Consider the following 20475-nt stretch of genomic DNA (forward strand, 5'->3'; position numbering starts at 1 on the left):
AGCGAGGGTGGCTCGGCCTCCCACCGCTCAGTCCCATCTTCTGCATTAGACCTTCCTCTGATACCAGAAAAGTGGGAACTCAACAGTGGAAAAGCCGCAGCCGTTGGTACACGAATTTGTACAGCACTTTAACTCAGCTTTCAGGGAGAAAACCTTAAGTGGGAGTTGCAGTAGTTTCACACATACAAAAGAAGCCCTATTTTAAAAAAAAAAAAAAAAAAAAAAAAAAAAAAGGCTGAAGAACCAGGAAGTGGAGGAGTAAATGACAGTGGTAGAGAGGAGAAATGTCTCCTTCCATTTAGACAAGCAGACATGCTCTTGCAATTTAATGGATTATAAGGACTCAAAGATATTTACTGTCTAGCCACGTAAGTACATTCCAGCTCTTGATTTGCTTTTAGCACTGAAACCAGTCATATATTACATCAATGTGATTCTTGTTTGTTGAAATAAGTGAATAATTTGGGGAGTATATTCAATTCACTGTTTTTACATTCCCTTGTTTCATCTGTTCTCAATTTCCACAATACGCTGTTTGGAAAACTACAGCTGGAAGCACATGGCCAGTCAGACAGATTGGTCAAGAACTCTGACATCTTAACTAATTTACCCAACTACATGTTAAATTAATAACATGCAGGCTAAGTCGTTCTGAACATGACATGCAGCACTTCTAGGTTTTTGGTATGTGGAGTTCAAGCAATTTGAGGACACAATTCAGTTAAGCCAATTTAAGGGCTCGCTTCTGCCAAAAGGTGTTACTTCATCCCCCCGCATGCACAGCCCATCGCCGTCCTCGCACTGGTGCTTGCCTGCCAGTACTGGTCTGCCTTCAAGATGAGCCAGTTGGAGGAACTAAACCGGCAGAAACCATCCACTTTTTTTTGGTAGTGTTGATTTTCTGCTGGTTTAGAGCTCTCGGCTGGTTCCCTGAAAGGTCGAGAAGTCAGTGCAGGAAAAAAAAAAAAGGACAAGCATGGAGCCAAGGAATAGAGGAAGGAGCAGACTGTCGTATCATAAAACCTCACCATCAGAGCGTTCTTGGTGATGGCTTCACCCTTGTTCTTCTCATGTGAAAAAACTTCACAGTTCTTCGATAAAATAGGTAGAAATATTGTTTCTATTGCTAAGGCCTGTAACTTCTGAAGTTACTAGCTTCTGATGTTCTGCGGAATAATTACTAAGGCAATTTTCCACAAAATCTTTTAAACCATTATTTTTTTCTATTGTAGGGCTTAAAATTCAGCTAGTCGGAGATAGCCAGTGAAAACAGAAACATCGCCATCTAAATTCCCATAATATTGACTTGAAACAAAATACAACAATGTTTACTCTATTGCTTTGGCGTGGGTTGGTTTGTTTGCAGTCAAACCGTAATTTATACTGGCTCCTCACATATTGATATGTTGAGGAAATAAACAGTAAATACTATTTCCAATCCATCTGTTTAACTTGTTACAAAACCAACAGTCAGAGGCTTTTCAGAATTGTATTTTTTCTGCACAAAAACCCAAACAGGGAACCAGGCTTTTGTTATGGTTAAAGTCCTCCGTGTGTGCATTTGGATGAAGTATCATTCCAGCCTGACTTCCCAGCTCTCGCTCCAGCCCCGGTCCTGGCAGAGGTTTGCGGAGTGAGTGACAATCGTCTGGAGGAGACCCACCACATCTGTGAGACTGGCGAGAGCCGGCCGACGCTGTGGTCGACTCTCCTCGCTGTTTCTCTTCATCTGACACATGACAATGACTTTTAGAGAAGACGTCACCCACCTAAGAAGGAGCTTTTTCTTTCTGTGAGGAGAATCGGGTTGGCTCCTTCGTTGTTCACCTGCTGGCTGTGGAGTGGGAGACACTCCACTGGTGCATAAGAAGGAAGATTTTTAATTCTTCACAGACAGAAAAATGAAGGCACTCATTTAGCATTTACTCTTGAAGACTCATGGAGTACTGAACAGCTTATGTGAACTGCCTATGTACCTCCTACTGCCAGGCTACAAGGGTTTACCCCGGTCCAAAATACTTCTGACGAACGCAGCCTGGTTAACTCCATTCAACTCCAGCAGTTTCATTAGGTTTATTTCATAAAAGTGAAGTAAAAGAGCCTCGCAGTGACTTACATTGACGTATTTTTCCGGCATTCAGCAATGTTGTCTTATAGTATGAACTATATGAAAGCCTATAACAAAAAGTTGTATTTAAATACAAAGTCAACATAGTGCATGTTTTAGCCATCTTGTCTAACAGGTCATGGACACCAAAAGGGACATGTGCTTCTTTGGCCTCTTGAGTCAATCCATTCACTAAACCAAAAGAAAGCCTTCTTAAAAATAAAATAAAATAAAAAGATGAAATTAAAAAAAAAAAAAGACCTGGCTTACAGTGGCTCAGGTGAATGCCAGAGCTGGTAGGAGGGAGCACCCGGGTACCAGCGAGAGAAGGGGAAAGGGTACGACCCTCTTTTGGCCTCAGCCACCAAGCAGACAACGCAGCGGAGTCTGACTGCATCTGTCAGGATTCACGTTCTGCTGAAAGATGGAATAATCTGGGGGGGAAAATTCCTTCTCTTCAGAGTCCAAGTAATTTACTGCCAATGAGAGGGAAAAAAGTTTTTGTTGACTCCAGTAAAATGAAATGCAACTAGCAGCTTTTAAGGGTTCAATTATGCTGCTTTCAAGATCTAGGCCAGCAAGTTAGTACCTTTTTTTAAATATTAGAAATGTTGAGATGGATATGAGTTTTACACTCAAACCCTGAGGTACGTAATTTGAACCATCTGAACTGCAGAGCTGTTGCTGAAGCCAATCAAAATATTTCATAATTACTTTTTGCTTCCTTTTTCGCCAGTATCAAATACCATCATTGTTAAAGTTCAGAAACACGCCACTTTTCAACACTTGGGGAAAAGATGCCAGACCAGTACTTGAAACAGTTGTCAATAGCAGGAATAGTCCCAGATGCAAGTTAGGAGCTTTAGAACAGCAGGTTTCAGACACTCACCAGATTTCTGATACTATGAGATTTCTGAATGATTTTATTTCCATTCTGTGATTTTGAGTGTTTTCCTTCAACACCCACTCAGAAGAATCTTACAATGCATTTTAGTTGCATTCCACATAAACTAAAACTATTGCCAAATTTTGCATTTCCTTTTGTAGCCCGTCTTGGTCAACTGCAGTTCTTTTTTAAAAAGGATTCAATGTGCTCTTGGTTTCTTTGTTTGATTTCCAGTCCTCTAACAATGGATTAAAATACATAAACAAGCTACAGCTGTTTAGACTTTTAAATTCTGACACCACCTTCCTCCGTGTGGGACTATAGTCTCTTTTTCTTTTTGTCTTTGACTTTTTGTAGACTGAAATCCAATACTTTTGTCTGCATCTGCTGCTAAAAGCCATTTCTCCCCAGCCACAGACCAGTCCCCTTGTGTCTCATTAAGCACATTTACATTTGGCTCTTAAAATCCCAAACAGAGCGTTTCATGCCTAGCAATAGCGCACTCTACTCATGGCTTCTGTAACGACACATGGTATTACCCCACCATTTGGAGGGACTCAAACAGATTCTTTTTTATAAAAAAGTGACTGCCCTGTTACAGAGGTGGGTTTTTTTAAATAATCAGTATTTTTCTCCAGGAGGCAACAATTAGATTTAATTAAAAGGCATATGAAAAGTAAAATTTTGCACTGTGGATTAATTTAGTGGGGTGGGTATTTTTGTGAAGCTCCTCCTAAAGTCAATCAAGAAGGGTTACTTCCTCAAGAAGATATTAGCAGCACTGAGAGTCCCAAGGAATGCAAGCCATGTGGTGCCATCAGCCTTCTCAGTCCCTTGATTCGATCGGGAATAGCAGGCATACTAGATCACCACAAGGTAATTAAATACAACTAATTGACTCTGAACCCATTCCTTCCAGAAGTGCCCACTGAACCTTTTCAGGTGGCAGGAATGTCAGGAATTCATGATTCTGGCACACAACAGCAGGACGTAATTCCAGGCTGGCTCCTACAAGTCATATTGGCTTCAGTTCAAGGCTTCTATTGATCATTCCTGTGGTAGCATAAAATAAACAAAACAAAACACAAGAAAAAAAACCAAAACAAGAAGGAAGCAAGCATTCAGGAATGCAGCCCTGAATCACTCGGGATTTAACAACGAACAAATAGTATCTTGCATCATATTACAAGCCAACAAGTAGAACAACCTGTAGGCCACAGGTGCAGCACACTCACCACAAGAAGCCACCTTTAATCACCTGGCTGTGCCATCCAAACTAACTGTATATTCTACACAGCTCCTACATCTAGCTCCAAGAAAAATGAGCAGCATTAGACTAATCTAAAGCTAATGAAGGAAGTCAGGTCTGTCCCCAGAGTGAATTGTCACATTTACCTTCACAGGAGCAGATGGGAAAAGCAGGCTTTTGGATGCTTCTGTAGGAGTTTACAGCCAACAGCTCAAGGTCTAGTAGACCTTGAGCTTTCAAAACACAGCTTTCAAAGAATGGACAGCTATCATCGTCTCTAGCTGACATAACTAAACAATGCTCCGATTCCTTCATAAAACTTGCCAGCAGTGTCAGTTCTAGCTGGATTACACCTCAAGGCACATCACCACCAGAAGAGATTGTGTCAGCCACTCCAGTGATCACAAAAGCATAATGGAGGCCTCTCCACTACAACACGGACATTATCAGAACGGGCTCCAAGTCTTTTTCCATACTTTGGAGGATATCGTTAATCCAACAGCACTAGCATTGATTCAACTTCAATGGCAGAATAAATCAAGGCACTATTAAGAACATTAAGGTTGCTTAGACAAAACCAACAATCGAACAATTAGTAAATATGATCCATCATGTAAAAAATGTGAGATCATTAAAAACCAGAGACCTTAAAGAAAAATGATCTCAAGAAAACATGGCAGAGGAGTACCAACTAGGTCCATGATGGCTGCTTCCTACAAGCCAACAGACATAGTGAGACCATTATACAAGTAGTAGCCTGAAGTACCCTCCTTCCGTTCAGAGTCACAAGCCAGAAGGCGGCTCAGTTTACCCCTTTGAACATTCTTCTCCACCCACAGAAGCTGCAAATTTTATCTGAGAAATTCTGCCTGTGGTACAACCAGCGAATTCCTCAGCTGGAAACAAAGGAGCATTGCTGTCATCCAGCAGTCGTGGGCTGAGGAACTTCCTGCCCCCAGCCAACAGAAGAACTCCCCTGTTAGTGCTGCAATCAGCATTTACCAACCTACTTCCCATTCTCTATTCTGTGGCCAAACTTGCCTCCAGCCAGAAGGAAAAATAAGCAGCCTTCTGCCTGCGCTTCCCCTTTACTAGCCTTACACGTGCACACAGAAGAACTCTGAAAGAGTACATACTCATACAAGGTCAAATGTAAGAGCCATCTGACCTCTTTTTCTTTTAAATCCTCATTCTGATTTCATTTGTTTCTGTTGTCCCCACTCACTATCATCTTTGCAGAATCCCTAGTATGAAGACATTCTCTGAAATCATCCTCAAAAACCTTTAGTACCTCACATTTGGCTTTTTTTTTCCTGTAAGACAAGAGTTTAAAGCACCAACACCTTTCTCCGGAGATCTCCAAAATTTCCTGTTGTAAAAAAAATCTGTAGCCTTCAACACATTCATCCATATAACTCTCAGTTAAAAGAAATGAGTCTATCCCTGCTATTTAAAGCAATTAAAACACAGCAATATACTATTTTCAGCTGGCTATGCGTAAACAAGCAAAAGGAAAGCTCTTCCTTCCTTCTTTGACCCAGAGAGACCTCTAATTGCAATAGGTATTCCAGTCTGTGTTATGCTTCCTGAGCAGAGTCTCCCAGCTGTGCCTAACTGATGTGAATAACAGTATCTGGTAGACTATTTGACTCATTTTTCCTTCAAATGGCTTTACTTCTGAACTGCAAAATAGAAAGAAGCAAAAAAGTACTCTTAGGTATCACTTGCAATAGAGTACCGAACAGAACCAATCTCAGAACTCCGTCGGAGCTTTCCTCAAACTCCCTCTTAAAATTTATTTCTTCTGTTGATGCGTACGGAAAGTTGGGCAACAAATTATGATCAGTAAAAGGCAAAAGACTCAAAAATCTTGTATTAAATTGTGTTTTACCCTGACTGGTGTAAACATGACTCAATAGTTGTGATATGGCACTAGAGAGATCCAGATTCAAGCACCTTCACTGCTGCAGAGTCTTTAAAGTCCTCTTGCATAATCAGGAATAACACAAAGAATATACTAACTTCCTCAGTTATTCCAGATTTTTCATTGTTCACGAAAGTGCCAAATATTCAGCCACTGGCAGGGGTTCACAGAATCACAGGGGTTGGAAGGGACCTCTGGAGACCATCTAGTCCAACCTCCCTGCCACAGAAATGGAGATAAGTTAATTATTTCAATTTAATATCCAGTCATCCTTTGTATATATAGGCACTTCATGTTAGTAACAAAGTTCTTTCAAAAAGTTCAGAGGAGGAAAAACTAGAGCGACACGCCTAAGGTAGGACTAAATATTGTAATCACTTTTCATCCATTTCTGAGTGTTAATTCTGTTTGAAATAGCTAGATGATTTCCTCACTCCCGTGAATAAATTATGCCATGCCTATGCGTATATTATTTGTAGGCACGGGAAAAAATACAGCAATGAATCTTAATTCTTTTCTGCATGATCCAGCTGGTGACAGCCCCCAGCAGACAGGGGAAAAGGGATGTGACATGGAATAGATCTCACTTCTGAGAGATAACAATGTTTTGAAAAAAATCCAGGTGACAGATAGCTGATGCCACCACACAGTGTTTTACAGGCTGCTACGAAGTGAAATTTTCCCCTACTGGGGAGGTTGATTAGCCTTGTAAATTAAGACTTACATTTTCAGTTCAGAGACTTTCAGAACAACAAGAAGCAAAAAAGCTTCTTATAGCAACCAGTCAATGGGAACCACGGTGGAAGTAACTGCTTGGGCAGTGCAAGAAAAAAAACAGGAGACCACGTGGCCTCGATACTACATAAAAATGAGCAAAAGGGGCAGGGAAAGCCTCTCACACTGTTCATGATGATCAAAAAAAGATTAGAAACAGAGAGCTATTTAAGAAACCATTAGGTACTGTATCTTATGATGCTGCTTTTGATCAAAGCGAAACATTGAAAATTAGAAGTCCAGCTTTCACGGCCCTGCAAGATAAAACACTCAAGAAAACATTGGTAGACTGGATGCAGAGTTTGGCTGATTCAAAAAAAATTTACAAGTGACATTTCTCCTAAATATAGGAGACAAACAAGGGCTTTATGTTCTTTCAACTTTGCCAAAAAGGTGTGTGAATGCAAGTTCTGCTGCTATTTCCTTTCTCCATCTCCTTTTTCTCTCAAGTCCATGCTCAGCAGCGCTTCGGGGTCTGTGGAGCTCCTCTGACAAGTACCCTGTCTGGGCAAGACGTTAAGCGACAAAACAACCTCTCCCTCTTGCATGCACATCCTCAGTTTTTAGAAACTGCACTTAGCAATAGCATATATGTAAAGCGTTGTACGCTTTCACATGAAATGCAGTCAGTGGCCCTGTAGTCTGTTGCACATGTCTATTAGGTGAGATTAATCAATTTGTCCCTCAAATGACGTATTTCAGAAATAGATCACTCTATCCAACCGGCCAGGAAGCCAGTCTTCTGTCAACTGCCTGCACTTCGCTAATACATCCTCAAACTTCTGTTCTTCCAAATAATAAATTTACTTAGCAACTCATAGCGGTTCTTTGCCTGAGGGGGTTCTACTGAAATCTGTGGGGCTCTTCTGCAAATTTTAATGGGCATCACATATATCAACTCACGTCTCACGTTCACAATTTTGTTCCTGCAGCAATACAAGCCAGGCACAGGTAAGAACAACTCGCAGTACAGCCAGCATAAAAACGAGACAGAAAAAAAAAAAATAAATACAGATTCTGAACTGTCTGGGGGACAGATTAAATTTAGCACAAGAGCCAAGCAAAGGAGAAAAACTGTAGCGGTTGGACTGCCGATGTCTCTGATTAATACCTCTCGTGCTGACCATTACTGCCTTATTCTTTCGGGGAAAAGAAGAACGGCTGACAATATTTACATAAGGCTCTTCTCCAGGGTGAGGGGGAGTAGGAGAGAAGCGCCGAATGTTGATTTACTGAGGGGTGGAAGAGGCAGCCCTAACATCATCACTAATTTTATTAACATCACCTCGTGCTTCATGTGTCGCAGGATGCAGTCCCAGGCCCCACCACCTTTCAGATTGCAGCGTGGGCTATGGCATCTGTTAAAAAATGTCATCGGTATGTAGCAGAGACTGGCTTAAAAAGTAAAAGTAAGACTATTGTTAAGGATATGTTACTACTGTTTTCAGTCCAGGAAGCCAGGTCATTTTGGGTTCCCAAAAATAGAAAGTGGCAAGCCAGTAAAAAAAGACGCAGATTCTTGTTGCACAATTTTTCTCCTCCTGTTCTTGATTTCATGCCAATGTAACCAAAAGATTGACCTACAAGAGCTCAGATTTCCTTCCTGTTTCTTCCCTCCCCTCTCCGAGTTTCAAACTAATAACTCTGTTATCTGTAAACCCTGCTATAGTTCTCTTCAACAAAGTTAAACACACTGTCAAAAGAATCAGCAGCTGAAGTATGAGCTAACCCCATCCGAACACCATCAAAGGTTATATCAACATAGTGATGGCTTTTTAGCATGGTTTCTTAAGAAAACAAGGCTTGTGTAAATAAATTAGCTACCAGTCTGCCTATGACCCCGTGTTCTCCCACTCCACCAATAATTTTTGAACCACTGGCCAATTCCAACCGCATTTAATGAAAGAATGGAAATCTCAATGCCATCACAGGGGGTTGGAAGGGAAATCAGAGATAGCCAAAACAGTGCTCCTGTAGGCATCAGACTCAAGTATGGGGTACCGAGATTCCCAAATCTCATCTGTAATCAGTTCTCACTCCATTCATTTCAGAGAAAGTCACAAGTTTAACCTTATCCTGAAAAGGACCAAAAGCATGCAGGCATTTGTTCGGTTTGATGATGGAGCCAGGACCAAGAGGTGAGAGGCCGGAAGGAACAACTTCTGCTCAAGCCTCAGGACTAAAACCTGCGCTTATTTCCTTTGCTGTCACAAGGCAAGAAGAGGAGATTCACACACAAGTCTTCAGCTCTGGAGGATTGTATCTAGCAACGTACTTCTTTCACCTCAAACTCCACAATATCTTGCACCGGAACATTTGCCATTAATAGCCCACTAATGCTCAAGCACGGGCTCAGTGTGACACCGAAGTGTTCATACTGACACTCCTGAAGTCAGGACTGCATCTGGTGGTCCACATTAAGGTTCTTGGCCAAGTTGGAGTTCCCGGACAAAATCAAGACAAGCAGGCACCTACACTGGTACAAGCAAACGCCACAGCGCTCAGCTCAGGCGAGTTTGTTCTACTCTGACCCCATAAAGCTTCCCATTTAGTCCCTGACAAAACAGGGTTCCCTCTCTGAATCTTTCACAGTCAGGATCTCTCCCCTCCCCTGAGATCACCCCCAGCTCGCTAACAGTAAAAGAGCCCATCTTGCCCAGCTCCTCCGGGCGGCAATAGTGCTGCCTTTTGACTTCTTTCTGCAGAGTGGAAAGATATTATATTATATTATTAAGTGCTAATGGCAAGCCCTCGCTGCATATTAATAAGCCAGCCAATGAACAGCATGTGCTTTATTATTCGGATTACAGCTAGCACAACAAGCTGAGGTGGCAGACAAGTACTAAAAAAAAAAGTTAAAAGGTATCAAAAAACGTACATATGCTCCAAGTTGCATATCCAGGGAGATATTTTTAGGCTTTCATAAACCAACAGGTGCCTACATTATGCTAGTAGTCTTTAATCTACAAAATTGGATTTACAGCCAGTTCTTCAAGAATGAACGCACCTAACAGCCACAAAGACCTACATTCTCTGTACATTCAACTGCCACAAACTTGTAGGACGCACTTAGAACTGTAAGGAAGTGTACATGTCCTCTTTCTAAATTTTCTTCAAGTTTTAACGCCACAAAGTAGAAGCAGGGTTGTTTTGATTTTTTTATTGTTGTTTTGGGTGAGCTTTCACCTTTAACAATATGTAACTTTTTCCTTGGGAAGCTGGCCTGTAATCAGCAGATTTAAATAGTGAACAGTTTATTGTTAACTTAACACAATCTAACAGCTAATGACTCAAGCATGGGTTAAAGAAAACCACTACCGACGGCCTCCCTACAGTACACCTGTTTTGGCTGTAAAAACAAAAACTCACCAGCTGTGAGGATTTTTCCTCCCATCTCCGAACAGAGCAGATGATTTCACCCCAAATGCTGTCAAGTCTTTGTCTGATGAGCACAATTCCTTTCTTGGTCAGATCTCTTCACCACCAAACTGTTAACAAAAAGCATTTGGAAGGTTTTACTTATTACAGATAGCATATACGTATTAAATCACCGTAAATCATTGTTAAGTTCATACACCCTGAACATCAGGACAACCCCCAAAACCAACTCTGGAATTCAAAAGTAGGTGTTTCACTAACAGTTTCCCATGTAATCCAAACTACCAAGTATCCTTTTTCATGTGGACTTCTGTATATCCTTCTTCAGACTCTAAAACACATTGAGCAAAACAGTGAGTTTGACAGTGTGATGACCTTGTTTACTGCCTAGTTATGTATTTCTAAATCTTTTAAAGCCTAAAGAACAAATTGCTAGTACGTAGCGTAAAACAAGAGTTACCAGAGTTACTACAAGGAAGGGGTATTTTGACCACCCATCGCATCGGTTATAAACCTATGTAATCCTCAGATGACAACACTTCTATTCACATGGTTCCAGCCATTCAAGCAATATTTATTTATTTAACCACTACCAAAGAGTTTCTTCCATTTAAAATGAATTAATGACTTTTCAACTCTAACAGATGCTTCCACCCATGAAATTTGTAAAGAAAGAAAACACCAAATTGCCTTCCCTCTCCTGGCAATTGGCAGTTTGTCAGATCTCTGGCCGCCCGTGACAGAAAAAAGGTGATCGCTGGTGATTTTGTGCCTCTGAGAGCATCCCGAACTGACTAGTTTTCCTGTTTTCCTTGGAACAGCATATTCTGTCATTCTTATTTTCTTTAAGCACTGCTATCTTAGTCCTTCAGCAATTTAAGGCAATTACATTCTTACGGACCGAGAAGTTATTGGAAGTGAGAAAATAACTATATTTAAAGGAGGATATGAGTAATTTTTTTTTTATACCTTCAACAATGTAACTTGATTTCCCATTAATAACATCTAGTTTTAATGTCTTACTGTTAATTCCATTTCCAAATAGGGAAGCCGAGTCACTGAAAAGTTGAATAGCTTGCCCAGATTAATTCAGCTAATTAGATTACCAGCCTAGATACCGACCACTGGATTAGCCTGCCCTCCGATTGCTTCTCTAGGAAGATTCTCTCACTATTATTGATTGTTATTAATTTCTGCATGTCTGTGCTACGCAAATGCTAACGGTGAACGGAGAAGAAATCGCAGGTTTCATAATAAACACTTAGGAAACTTCTCAATGGAAGATATGTCTCCTGCCTGACCTTATTATCCCTGAACTAGAATGACAGTAGGATTTAGCAATCCAAATCAAAAAAGAAAAAAAAAAAAAAAAACAACGAAATTTATGCTTAAAGTTATTCTAGCAAAAGCATTAAATCCTTCCTGCCCTTTTAGGAACTGGTTACTTATTTTCCCTGAGCAACAGAGCAATAAATATAAATTGTGCAATTCTAAGCAATGGAAAGAAAACGTTACTTTGGTTTTAGTAGGATATAGGAGTTACCATAAAAGCAAATCACTAGGACAGATCAGTTCCTTATTCCACAAATATGGAATGAAAGGGATGCATCCTTCACCAGATTTGTTTGAACACTAAAAGGGGTAAAAAACAGAGAAAAAAAAACACACAGCCAAACAGCTCACAAATCTCTGGGACAAAAATAGAGAGTCCAGATAGAGCAGAATCTGCAAGTGAGAATCAATATCCAAATAACGTGCGTCCAGCACACTCAAAATGTTGTTCTTAAAATCCTACAGGACAACAAATGGCAAATGACTGAAGAATCTCTGAAACTAAAGAAGTCTTCTGCCTGTGTGAATCCTTCCAGGAACACGAGACAGTGTTCTCAAACGCTAGAAGACAGCACTCAGCGTGGTGTCGGAGGTCAGACTCTGAGGAGGAGTAATTCACTGAAGAAGATGGTGATGTCAGCTCCAAACAGGAGATGGAAAGGATCCAGGAAACTTGTCAGTTCTGCAACCATTCAGGAACCGATACTTAACTTGGGAATTAGCAGGGAGAGCAACTTGGAACTGGCAAGGGATGTCTATAGAGAAGCAAAGCAGGAATTGTAGAAGAACTGCAGGTCAGAGTCTGCAAGGAACAGGTCCTGTTCTGCTCGTTCCTCCAGCCGTCCCACCTAGACCCAACCATTTGCATCACTCGGGCATCTCTATTTTGCATCAACTTTACCCAGACTGGAAGCATCCGTGCTACCTTACGTGGTGGCTGGGATGCCTTGAGAATGGCGAACTCCTGCCTGGTGGGGAAAAAAAATAACTTCAATGAAATCACTGCTCCTTGGAATAAAAAAGTAACCCTTTTTTGAACCTGCCATGGTCTGATACTCTTTTCACATCAGTCCAAGGCTGGAAGAACTGGTTTTATACGTCCACTAATTTCCACCTTCTGCTCTTGGAACTTTTTCTGCCCACACAAGCCAGGCTGAAAAGCCCTCCTGTGAGCAGATATCGGCTGATACATAAGTTCATAAAACCACAAATCAAGCCTCTTTCAGCCAATGAAAACATTAGCTACCTGAGCCTCCTTTCTCTCTCATGCAGTATTTTCATAGCTGTCATTAAATTTTTTCTGGAATTTCTGCATCAACAACTACACATCCTTTTTTTGCTGCAAACACCTCCGTAGTTATTAAATATTTCTCCCTTTTCTACAATTCAAAGTGAAATATCCCCCCAGCAGCAGCAGTTCTAGGCTCTGCCCCCCTGCAGGCTCCGGCATTTTAGAGCCCACAAGCACGGGGACCTGGCTGGCCCCGGGTGCAGAGCAGGAACCAGCGCAGGGCGTTTGGAGAGAACGAGCTGAGGTAAACGCAGTAGAATTCAAAAGGATGGAGAAAGATTTGAGCCCTGATTTAAAGGGCTGAGAAACAGAAGAGGAAGGAACCGCAGGGGTGTGGGAAGCTGGAGCGCACAGTCTGGGAAGTCCAGAACTGCTGCTGCCGCCACCACAGCCATAAAACCTGGGAACTCACAACGTGCCGCTCATCCCTCTGGCTTTCGCTACAAATGTTCTCATCCCGTATTCACCGCCATTTACTTCCTCTTTCCTAGTCTTTAGTCAGTACGTTCTTGTTTGTTCTACTGCCAATTATTTTCATAATTTTCTTAAGTGGGTTATTTCTTGACCAAATTTTTTGATGTCTGTGGAGCCACACGTTTTTGATATCCCTGATGACATTTTCAGATAATTCCCAGTTTCCAATAGTATTCCCCACACTAAGTGACATTCCCAAATGCATTCTGCAACCGTCCGTGGCAGGATAACTTTGGAAAATTAGTCTTATTGATGTGGTGTGTATATACATGCGCAAGCAGAGGGGTGCATGTGCACATGCATTGGAGTGCCTAAACCGGCGGTGAACAACCGGAGCCACGTCCTATTTACAGAAGGCAAGTGCAACCAGACTGTGATTAGTACCTGAGGATACACAAGGAAGTACTCTGTTTCAGAGTGACAAAGAAGCATTCTTTGTCCCTCAGAATTAGATCAGTCTATGCGGTAACACAAGCTTGCTGTGTTAAGAAAAAACCTTTATATTTTTAGATGACTGGCCTTCAATAGTTCATTATCTACACGCAACAATTTTCTAACCAGAAAATCTTCTCGGAGTTATAAAAAAGCATATTCATGCAGGTCTCTAAGAAGACTGGCCCAAAATTCACCCAAGAGTGAACACCAATCTTAAATTTGAGGAGATAAGAGGACCTGGTAACAAGTTCTATTATGCTCCAGAGAAAACTGAATATAAAACTCATGTCTTAGCAATTTCAGTGAAAGTGTTGCCCTTCTGCATGGCTGAAAGCTTCACACTGTGCTGAGAATAAACTTGCAGACAGCAATGACAGCTGTGGGAATGATGCCACATATTAAAATGTTTAAACCCTTCTCACAGATGACAACAGGAGTAGTCACCCAACAGAGCATCGTTCTGCTCAGGTACAGGTCAGCCGAGACAAGAAGCAACACTTCGGGGAAGACTATGACTTGAAAAGAAAATTAAAACCAAATAAGTTTTTAAAGATAACCCTGTAAAATAAGGAAGAATGCTTAAAAACACAGATTAAAACTAAGGAATTATTAAATTCCACATCAAGCTAATTCATTTAATCCATAAGCAGACCTGTATCTTGCCCGTGAAAGATGGAAAGCTTCAAACTGATCTGAAGACATGATGAAAAAATGCAAAAATAAGTAAATAAACGTACGTTAGGCATCTCCTGCCCCCATCATTGATAAAAGGCAAATATATACACTGAGCCATGTCCATGTGCTCTAAAAAAAAAAAAAGTTATGATATAGCATAAATAACTTTTTCATTAAATCACTCAAAATCCTGTGAAAGACACTGCAGTGTGCCAGCCCCTGGGATTCCTTCTCACCATCAAATCTGGAAATTGTAGGTTTTTAATAAGATTAGAGACAGATGGAGGGAAGAAGCCACAGTTTGGGACTCCTGATTTGCACATGACTCCTTGTACCTAAGTGTTAGGAGTCTCAAAGACAACACACACCTGGAACACATGTCAGAAAGCGATGGCCTGTCATGGTAGGAAGTTACATATTGAAACCTGAGCCTTTGCAGAATCACCAAAAAGAGCAGGAAAAGGCAAACGGCTGTCCCTAAGGAGGGCAGTTCTCTGTGGCTGAAGCCACATGAGAAGCTTTCAGTCCGGCTTCTGCAGCCATGGAGTCCAACGGCGGTATATACAGCCTCAGCTCTGAGATAGGGCCAGCTGAAAGACTTCTGCAGGATGCCATTCTTCTCCATGAAAAACAACCCAGGGACAAAAGATGCCATCCTATCCCGGATTGCGTTTTAGCCCCCTCTGCCTATTTTGCCCTGGCCAAGAGTAGAAAGATGTTTGCATATGAAGGAAGGAATTAATTTTCGCTGCCTGGTACCGAGCCAGCTTTTGCAGCCCTTCTAGGCCTGAAGGCTGCTCCAGAGGCTGATTTCTCCAGAGGCTGATTTCCAAAATGAGGATAAACACCCTGAGCTTTACAGAGCAACACCAAGTGCACATTCGACAAGGCTTTGTGTGCATTTGGTTACTTTTTGCTGCAAAAGCTGCCGTGATTCCAGCTTCCTTGGCATTTTCCCTTCCCGTGCCTCCCCTCGACTCCGGCAGGAGAATGGGGGGGTGAAGGAATGGCTGGAATGTGGTGGTTGTAGCACAGTTTTCTGCTCTGCAATCACTTGCCGCTTCCCATCAAACTGCGGGGAAAAAACCTGCTTTTTTTCATACCCTTAGTTCAAAATCGAGCTACCGCTCCATTTTCTTGGGATAAAAGAATGTTTTATTAATGGAAATTATGCAAATAAAAATATTCTTAATTCATTTTTTTTTCCATTCATTTGCTCCTTTTTATACCGGGACTCAAGCATGTAGGTCTCCATATCTTATCCATTATCTATTCTTATGTACATATTTTGCAGAACAAAGGCATTGAAATTGCGGATCCGGTTCCCCAGCGCAGGCGCTCCGTGCTGTCACAGCCACATGAAGAGGCGCTGAAGCCAGCAGAACAAGATTCACGAGGAATAACCTCGGGACGAGGGAGTTTCCCAGCTGTCAGAGAGCCAATGGAGTAACTCTGCAAAGTTTCTCCCTTGGTAACCAGGGCAAAAACCACTCAAGATATTTCTGAATGAATCCTCTTGGCCTTCACAACTCAGCATCGACCTCCAAAAACCCCGTTTGTCTCTTCAGCCTTCCTGAAGAGGTGGCAACAAGCAGCAAAAATCCAGCTCAGGCTCTTCTGGTACCACCAAAACCCTCACCTAAAATACGTCTGTTTCAAATTTTTGAAATTTGAAACCAAACTTATTTTGGCTCCTCAAAAGGAAGTATATTTTTAATTAAAAAAATAATAATGTTCCAGTCTGCTACACCGACTACAAAATTGTTCATAGCAGTAGTAGTTAAACCTTTATATCTGGTATAATAGCAGAGCAGCTGCCCTCAGCTGTTTAGCTTTAAAACCCAGTTTCTTATTGCAAGCTTTACAGTTGCTTCATATACGGCATTTTCATCTGTCAGCTGACCTCTGAAATTCGTTACTGGTTTACAGGACTCCAGTTTACATTTTTAGATATATTCCTTAACTGTCATTTACAGAGGTTAGTGCCTTTGAATATCTAAAAGCAACTGCAGCTGTATCTACCTAAAAAAAGAAAACGAGTTCCATTTATATTGTATTCACGATGCTAGAACCAAAAGCAGCTATGGATTCCAAATTATTGAAGTATGTATCTATTTTTGCTCTCACTATAATTGTGAGGAAAATAACCACCAAAAAATAGCAGCATATTTCATAACAGGCAGTACGGTTTTAAAAACCCGTCCTATTTCTTGTTGATATTTTATCTGGATTTTTTCAAAACATGAAGACGTGAATCTAGATTTTTATTCCGGCGTGTTTATATCATAAATTAAAAGTCACAAGACTTAGAAAGCACCACCCTCAAATATTTATACCCTAAATGACTCTTTTCTGAGAGATACTCTCAGGGGAGCAGGGGTGAGGCTTAACGCTAAATCACAGGAAAAAGGGAAAAAGGGGAGAGATCCACTTTCTCATTATTCTGGCCATTTCCCTACTGGCTTTTTCCTACAGTACAGTTCCCAGATTTTGATATGGTTTATTACAAGTTGAATTTAAAAAAAAAAAAAATGACCTGTGACCAGCTCTCGAACACTGCCATCCCTCCCAGTGCCTTTACATATGCTCCCTGTGCAGCTCCATGCCATTACTGCTGGCTGAGATCCTCTCTGCCGTTTACAATCCTGAAATATTTGCAACTCGAAGGCAAATCTGCCCAAATTATAAAGAGAAAAATCAGCCACAGAAAAGCGTTAAAATAATGGAAGTTTTAAGCTCCAACAGCAACACAAGGCACTTTCTCCTTCGCAAGTACATTTCTGAAAGCAATAATATAGAGAGTGTTAGTTAAACAAAGATGTTGGCACCAAAAGGACTGCAAAATTATTCAAAATGAGCGCTGGTAAAGGCTAATATATGGAGGGCACTTAGTAAGTTTTGTTGTATTTAAAAGTTGAGTATCTTTAAACTCCAAGGTAATGAGAAGCAGAGTTTGTGCAGCCATCACTAGACCCAAACACGTGTTTATCTCACACATGCCCCAACCCCGCCCTGACTCCAGCATGTCCCACACGGCTCCAGGCCTGTGCCCATTGGATGAAATCGGAGAGCCAAAACCGACTATCCCAGCACGGCAAATTGCATCAGGCCATTGCTCGACTAATCATGGAAAGGTATTTCCTCCTCACAGTGATCAAATTCCTTAAATTGCATCATCAGAGCAGCTACAGTAACATTTCGCTTTTATAATTTGAGGCTACTCTGCAAAATTTGGTATCAAAAGGAAAATAGCTGAGTTTTAAACATATATTTTGCAGAATAAATCATTTTATTCTAAACTTTTTTTTTTTTTAAATGGCCAATATTTCCATCTCTGGAAGCTTCCCTGCCTAAGCATGCTTAATTGCCTCCTGTGCAAAATAAATCTCCCCTTTTCCTTCCAGGGATTTCTACCTTACCCACGGATCTTAAAGGAGCATAACCTAATTAGGCATAAAGCGAAGAACCAAACGTTACTCGCCCCAACACCATGCTTCTACTAGCAGCGTTGCTAAGCAGAGCACACCAGATTTATTTGCAGAAGACTTCTCAATGCAGAAAAACAGTCACACCAGTAGGAATAAGAGCTCCAGAGCAGCAGACTGCAGATCTCAGGATGGGGAAGTGCTACAGGTGACTGTCAACTAGAAAGACTGGCTTTTCAGCAACAGCTTTTCTTTAAAACAGTAACAACATTCAACACTCCAGCAATGGAAACTGGGTTTTCTCCTCTACTGCCAGAGCCGTCCAAACCCAAGAACAACCTCAGCGACCAGCCGTGTCCTCTCTGCATGAATTATTACTTCTGGAGCTATGAAGGAGGCAACCCCTTGTGAAAACGCTGTAGGACAATAAGAGCACACCAAATATTAAAGGTGTGACAAGGTAAACAATATACCTTTAGAGCTTCCCTATACATTTAAGGACATAAATATTAGAACAAACGATATCAGTAAAGGAAATAAATCTTCGTGCAGCAGATAGGAGACGGATGCAGTGGATGGACGGGGAGCAGCCCCGCCAGGCAGGAGAGGACCTGCCAGTCAGTAAAACTCACATTGAACGCTCTTTCACAAGAGGCTTAAAGATCACTGCAAGTAGCAGCAGACTTTTGATATGAAGACCTTTAGTGAGACAATTATTTTCACTTGGGTTAATACAGATATTGCTGTGAAGGCAGCGAGGAAGAGAGATGTCCAGCACTGAACCACTGGCTGGTTTTGAGTCCAACCAACTCAGTCATCAGAGGGAACCATCCCCTCATCCAGGTATTGTCCTTCCTGGAAAGGAGGTCAGGTGGACAAGTTCTCATTGCGTTTGTGTGCCTCCGTATCTTCAATTGAACATTAGCTGGAAGTCTCCCAAAAAAAGCAGGAAAGGCTTCAGGGTTGTTGGTGGGTATTGTCCCCCCACATGCTAACCTTTTCCAACCCCAAATGGTTGTGGGAAATGAAGTAAAATGGGATTAAATTGCAGAAAGTGTGGAAGCCACTAATGCTACATGAAAAATGCATGCTATACTGAAGTGATGTTTTCTTTAAAAGTTGCTAGGAAAACATTTTTATCATAGAATCACAGAATGGTTTGGGTTGGAGGGGACCTTGAAGCCCATCCAGTGCCACCCCCTGCCCTGGGCAGGGACACCTCCCACCAGCCCAGGTTGCTCCAAGCCCCGTCCAGCCTGGCCTTGGACACCTCCATTCTGCATTCTAAAATGATACATCGGTAATGCAACTCCATGAAAGCCTTGGGATAAATTCTTTACAATCCAGGATTAATGTAAGGAAAATATTTTGAATTAAAAAAAAAATCTATAGAGTCTCAGATGAAGTATGAACAGCAATTAGTTTCTTACAGGGGAAACATTTAGTTATTTGAGTAACAAGAAAAATAACATGTTAAATACTAATAGTGATATGACAGCCAAAATAATTTAAAGTTAATGGTGGCCACCTCTGCTGGAATAGAAGCCTTAAACACAAGAGCCCTCTGCCAGGAGCTTTCTCCCATTCTCCGTTCGTGCTCTTCCCCGGCACCGCCTGGATCAGGCCAGCTGACAACCGAAGCAGGGTTACTCGGCCTCTGCATTCTGGCAGACAAAAATTAAAGTAATCTCAAAGACAAAACTCGAATTAAAATGTTACCCTGTTGGGCAGATACAGGTTGCATCTCATTCAGAGTAAAGACAAAATAACCAAAATAGCTAATGGCTGTAGGGCCACTACTGGAGATTTATATCAGTATTCATCTCATTTACCCTCGATAGAATCTCATCAGTTTAGCAAAAAGTTGGTCCAAAATACCAATTTCCTATTTTATTTTTCTACATTCTATAATGACCTAGTGGGGATTTTATTGTTTGAATTTTAAGGATAAATTCAGCAATATTTAATACTTTTTATTCAGTTTTGTCATTACTTATATTTCAAAAGAGGCCATTTATAGAGAGATTTTAAAAATTTTAAAAATCTTCCGCATTAATAAAATATGTAAGTAAGCATCTTTTAAATTATAGAATCATTAAATTTCATAGAATCATAGAATTATCTAAGTATTATTAAATTATCTATGTATTAATGTATTTTCAATTTATTTTAATGCAACTGAAGAAAGACTGTGCAGCTAAACTCTAAATTGGAATCCCATCATAAGGTTTAGAAAAAAAAAAATCTAATTCATCTACTACATTATAAGACTGCTTGAATGCCACCAGAAAATCAGATATTCACATAGATCGGTGAACTACTGCTGCAAATACTTGTACCTATAGACAGAAAAAAAGAAAACTCTGCCTAACTTTTAGGGCAACTAACAGTTCCAGTGTTCTTAGCACGTATATTTTGTATTTTCCTAAATTACACAATAACTGTGGGGATTTAATGCTCTTATAGGTTTTTTTACTGCTGTGTCAGCATTCAGCTGGTAGAGTTGTGACCCTCAGACTTCTCAC

This window comes from Larus michahellis, chromosome 7 (genome assembly GCF_964199755.1).
Source record: "Larus michahellis chromosome 7, bLarMic1.1, whole genome shotgun sequence".
Lineage (NCBI taxonomy): Eukaryota > Metazoa > Chordata > Aves > Charadriiformes > Laridae > Larus > Larus michahellis.